This window comes from Hibiscus syriacus, unplaced genomic scaffold (genome assembly GCF_006381635.1).
Source record: "Hibiscus syriacus cultivar Baekdansim isolate YM2019G1 unplaced genomic scaffold, ASM638163v2 tig00110221_pilon, whole genome shotgun sequence".
In the NCBI taxonomy this organism is placed as follows: domain Eukaryota; kingdom Viridiplantae; phylum Streptophyta; class Magnoliopsida; order Malvales; family Malvaceae; genus Hibiscus; species Hibiscus syriacus.
Window position 1 is genome coordinate 1,264,902 of NW_024062635.1, and position 6,000 is coordinate 1,270,901.

General features: G+C 40.9%; 1 long non-coding RNA gene across 1 annotated transcript; it reads right to left on the reverse strand.

Moving 5' to 3' along the window:
• Positions 1–4,516: 4,516 nt before the first annotated feature.
• On the reverse strand, positions 4,517–4,869 carry LOC120114311. Its single transcript, XR_005515379.1, has 3 exons — positions 4,818–4,869; positions 4,655–4,738; positions 4,517–4,557 (listed from the first exon to the last, which is right to left on the reverse strand). It is a non-coding gene; the product is annotated as an uncharacterized LOC120114311 (long non-coding RNA).
• Positions 4,870–6,000: the final 1,131 nt, after the last annotated feature.

Below are 6,000 nucleotides of genomic sequence, written 5' to 3' on the forward strand. Positions count from 1 at the left end.
AGCATAAAAGTGAATTCTTGCAAGTATGCCACCCACTTGGCATGACGTCTACTCAGCTTGTGTTTTCCATTGATGTACTTCAAGGCCTCATGATCGGTAAACAGAATAAACTCCTTCTGTACTAGCTAGTGATGCCAATGCTTCAGGGACTGAACTATGGCATAGAACTCCATATCATAAGTGGAATAATTTTTCTTTGATCCCGATAGTTTTTCACTAAAAAAAGCAACCGGACGACCTGCCTGACTCAGAACACCACCAATGCCAACGCCAGATGCATCACAATTTACCTCGAACACTCTGTCAAAATCTGGAAGTGCCAAAACTGGAGCCTCGGTCATCTTCTTCTTGACCAGTTGAAAACTGGCCTCTGCCTCCTCAGACCACTGGAAATCACGCCCCTTGAGGCACTCTGTGATAGGGGCGATCAGAGTACTGAAATTTCTATTGAATCGACGGTAAAAAGACGCCAAGCCATGGAAACTTCGGATGTCATGTAAGGTCTTTGGTCTGGGCCACTCCAAGACTGCATCTAACTTTGACTGATCTGCATGAACACCATCAGTAGACACAACAAAACCAAGAAAAGTCACAGAAGTAGTGAAGAAAGAACACTTCTTTTGATTGACAAACAAGCACTCCGTTTTCAGTATCTCAAAAATAGCACGGAGGTGATCGAAGTGTGAAGTCCATGTCGGACTATAAACGAGGATATCATCGAAGTAAACTACAACAAATTTCCCCATAAAAGGCCGCAAGACCTGATGCATAAATCTCATGAACGTACTGGGCACATTGGATAGCCCGAAAGGCATGACCATCCACTCATACAACCCTTGTGGCGTTTTAAACACCGTCTTCCACTCATCTCCAGGTCTTATTCTGATTTGGTGGTAACCAATCTTAAGGTCAATTTTTGAGAAGACTTTAGAACCAGATAATTGATCCAACATATCATCTAGACGGGGAATTGGAAACCGGTACTTAACTGTAATTTTGTTGATCGCTCGGCTGTCAACACACATACGCCAAGAACCATCTTTCTTTGGCACTAGCAGAGCAGGGACTGCACATGGGCTCATACTCTCTCGGATATAACCCCTCTCCAACAACTCTTCCACCTGTCACTGCAACTCTTCAGCCTCTTTGGGACTGAGGCGATATGCTGGTCGATTTGGCAAACTTGACCCAGGAACAAGGTCAATTTGATGCTGAATATCCCTCATAGGTGGTAGCCTAGGAGGAAGATCCTCTGGCATCAAGTTAGAGAATTCTGCTAGCAGTCACTGCACTTCTACTGGTAAATCTGCATCCACGTCTACTGCATTGTTCTCGCAAGGTAGTAAGGCATAGACCACGTCGCCATGGTCAATCTCATCTAAAAACCTGGACATAGAAAGCAGAGTAGTATTATGGGTTACTGGGGTAGGAGTGAGTCCTTCCCGCCGGGGTGCCAACACAATCTTTTTTCCCTTGATGCTAAGGGAATATGTATTCTTTCGTCCATCATGAATGACAATGCGATCATACTGCCAGGGTCGACCCAACAATATATGACACGTATCCATAGAAACAACATCACACCAGGCATTATCAAAATATTTTCTACCAATTGAAAAAGACACGAGGCATCGCCTATCAACTGTTACCTCACTGCCTTTATTTAGCCATGACAGCTTGTATGGCTTAGGATGACGGTCCGTCTTCAACTGCAATTTCTGGAAAACCTCCTCGGACACTACATTCTCAACCAATCGTCCCCTGAATCGCCCTTGTCAATGATCATTTTGCAGACTTTATCTGCAACTGTACAGGTCGTGTGAAAAATATTGGTTCTCAACCAATCGTCCCCTGAATCGCCCTTGGGAGTTAGTAGACTCTTGCAAACGACCAGAGTCTCATGACCATCTCCATACAACACATCATCAGTCTCATCATCGTCATACACGGGTTCGCCAATCTCCTCAGTCTCGTCTTCCACGTTTTCCTCAATCAACAAATTTTTGCCCTTTTGACTAGCAGGCTTCCTGCAATCAGTCGCCCTATGCCCTTGTTCACCACAACGAAAACATCTAATAGTAGGGTTAGAATTACCCTGCGGTGGCTGTTGAGCAGGACGGGAATCCTGAGGACGAACTGGTCGACTGTTGTGATCGTTCCTGATCACTAGTCTCCTATTTTGCTGTTTTTCAACAGCAAGTGCACGCTGGTAAGCTTCCGAAACACTCCACAGTGAATGAAGACTGAGGACATCTTGTAAGGGCTGGCGTAAACCCCCCAAATACCGCGCCACCATTTGCTCCTCCGTCTCAGATAAATCGTTCCGGGCGACCAATTGATAAAACTCCTCCGTTTAATCATCAACTGATCGTGTGCCCTGCCTCAACGCATGAAGTCGCTGAAACAAGGTTTGCATGTAGCCGAAGGGAAGGAAGTGACCCTTCATATTCTTCTTCATCTTCTCCCAATCAATGATCTTGGCCTTGCCCTATCTTTCTCGTGAACGTCGCAACTGTTCCCACCACGCAGATGCTCTGCCCTTGAGTTTGATGGCGATCAGTTTCACTTTCACACGATCAGGGACTTCCTTATATTCAAAAATACGCACTACTTCATTAATCCAATCCACGAATCCCTCGGCCTGTAACGTACCAGAAAACTTAAGGAGATCGACTTAAAAATTGAGGTCTCTATGACGCTCTTCCCGACCACGGTGTTCCCAGAATAGAGCACGATTATGATATGGGTTTTCGAAAGCGTAATTGGTATCATGATCAGAGGCCTCACGATCCTCGAAATCCTGCGCCGCCAGGCGCTGGGTTAATTCTGCGACTTGCCTCTGTAAATCCGCAATCATCACATCCTGAACGTTGCGATCACAGCGTTGAGCTTCCTCATTAGGAACCTGCTCACGACGACCACGACCACGACCTCCAGCCATTGAAACTGGTTGAAACTGGTGAAATTTTCCAGGAAGATGTTGAAGCTCTGACACCAACTGACGCCAGACAGAATAGTGATTATCCTGCAAGCGCTCCAACAGATGATTCACAAGAGAAAATTCTCACAAAAAAATCTAGAGAAAAAAAAAGTCTCTAGGGTTTAATAAAATATTATCAAATCAAACAATGCCAAAATCAGTCCACAAGCCGGACTATTATAGCCAAAAATCGTCTTTATTCAAATTTTGCCAAAAATAGAAAAATCCCGAAAATCACTCTAAATTGAAATTCAAAATAAAATAAGCAATCTCCAAAAAATCCGGCCTAAATCAGATTTAAATTGACTTCCTAATTGACAATCGAAATATTACCATAAATAGTAAAAATATCTAATTCTATTGATTCGGAGGGGAAAACGGCAGAATTTGAGGTTGAAAAAAAGGTCACATGGAGTGTAGCTCATGTGGAGAGCGTGCGCGTCGAAAAGAGCTTTCCGAATTGGGGTCTTATGCGCGATTCTGACACCTGTAGCCAAAGTTATGGCCAAAAGACTGAAACATACTCAAAACGACCCCAATGAGGAACATGTCACAATCAATTCCCGCCTTTGCGCTGATCTGCCAATTCATGGTATCTCAGCGCCATCAAGGTGCAATCTGACAGCTCAGCTTCATCTGTCTCGGATCCCCCTGCATCAAAAATTCATTGTCTCGAAGAAGAAAAAAAACAACAAGTTGTTCACTATTTTGAACAAAAAAGAATACCCTTATTCGAAAAAAAGGAAGGAGAAATCGATCGCTTCAATTATCTTTCATCTATTATTTTTTCCTTGTTCACTGTTTCGAACAAAAAAGAATACTCTTTTATTTTTTTCCTTTTATATGCATAGTATTGAACCAGAAAAACATTGAGTTCTCTCAGTCCAACCAGCTAATAAGGTCCATTTTTTCCCTCGTTCCATCATTCTTCTTTTGGTTTACGATCTGTCGCCCTTTCTTTGTTCCCCTCACTTCTCTTTATTATACTTCCCCTTCTTAATACAATAGAATTTCACAGTTCCATGATAAGAACTCGACATTTTATTATCCAGCATGTTATGGTAGATCTTTAAAGAGCAGATTTAAAGTGGGAACCAGATTACAAATATCTCTAACATCTAAAAGACATTATTTTCTGAAAAAATAAAGTACTTTCCACTTTAAAGATATTAAATGTTGAGGAATTTTTGTGTTAAATCTTTTTTTTTTTTTTAATTTTTAGATGCTCGCAAGTTGCAAACAGCTACCATAGATTACAAGATCAGCAACAGAGTTGTAAATCGTATTGCATCCATAGATTACATAAGACACTGGGCAGCAACGTAGTCTGATGCGGTGAATGTTCGAAAAAGTGCCATACTAATGCGAGTATCATATGTCAATTTCGAACCTTTCCTACAGAATTTAGAAGGAAACAAGGTATTGGAGATGGAGAACTACAATATAAGTCCACATTTTAGTTAAGCTAAATATTCTAAAGCAGAGAAGTTTACCAGTCCTCTATATCAGGCTTTAGTGGGCGTAACGATTCAGATCCAACGCATCTCATGTAGTTCTGGTATTACTATCTCTATTGTCTTGAAATATAACATATGTTGTAAAACATGAGTATGTCAAATTATAAGGTTCAAGAAAATGGGAACAAACAGCAAACACCAATGGTGACCAACTTACCTTACATCCATGGCTTTTCGATAGAAGGTTGAGAACATCCTCGAAGACATCAGAGATATCAGTTGAATGAACATCATTAAACCACTGCAAGGGAAAACTGCACACTGAGAAATATTTATTACAAGAAAGAATACTACTTGTACTCAATCTACTTCCAGTTTACCTCTGTATACTTCCCCAGTCGCAATGATCACATGTGACGTTAAAAATAAAAAATCTTAAAAAGCTCACGTGTCTGACTTCTTCTTCTTCTTCTTCTTCCAAACTCAAACATTAATGAGAAGAAAACCGAATACATAGTTACATACACAGAAGAAGAAAACTCGTGATCGAGTTATTCAGCCATGGATGAAGAGTACGATGTGATAGTTCTAGGGACAGACTTCAAGGAATGCATTCTCATTGGCGTTCTCTCCGTTGGACTCAAAGTACATTCCTATCTTCACTTGCTATATTCTGTTTGGTTCGAAAGAAAATATGCAATATGGGTTTTCCTTTTACGATTCAGTTCTTGTTCTTTTTTTGCCAATGACAGGTACGTTGATGCAGGTGTAGCTACCGCTGGCTCAAAAACAGCAAGGTTTACCAACATTTGTCGCCTCAGTTCAGTAAAAATTTGTGTTACCGAGTAAAAGATAAACCGAAAAACCATTAACATGAAGAAAACAAGGACGGAAACATCTCAAGGGAGATGATAAGCCTCTAGAAAAACTGGAATCAAGTAGAGATTATAACGTTGATATGATGCCCAAGGTATGTACGTGACGTACGTACGTACGTATGTATGCATGCATGCATGTATGTATTTATGTATGTATATATGTAATGAAAATGCTTTCATTGATTGGTTTCACAGTTCATGATGGCCGTTGATGTTTAAGCACTGAAATCGCCGTTGATGGGGCTGTTTGAGAAGCGTCGAGTCAGAAAATTCTTCATTTATGTGCAGGACTATAATGAAAATGATCCAAAATCTCATGAAAAAATGATGGGTTTATGGGCGTTTGAAGGCCATTTAAGGTTGCCGGAGAGGGCGAAATATTTTCGAGTTGAAACAAGTGAGGGTTAAGGCATTGAGTCGATAAAAGAATAAATGCTCAACATGAGGAAGTTGAACAAGAAAACGTCAGAGAAAGTGAGTGGAAGAGATAATTCGGTTGATGTTTTCGAAGAAGAAGAAGAAGAAAAGGCACGTGGATGCTCATGATTTTTTTTAAAAAAAAACTTTTAGTTGTCAAGTAATATTTCCGTTAATGGGTTAAAAGACATTAATGGCGGTGGCAGAGGGACTTAAATCGGATAGATAGTTAATGTAAGAGATCAAACGCACTTAATTAAAAAGTCAG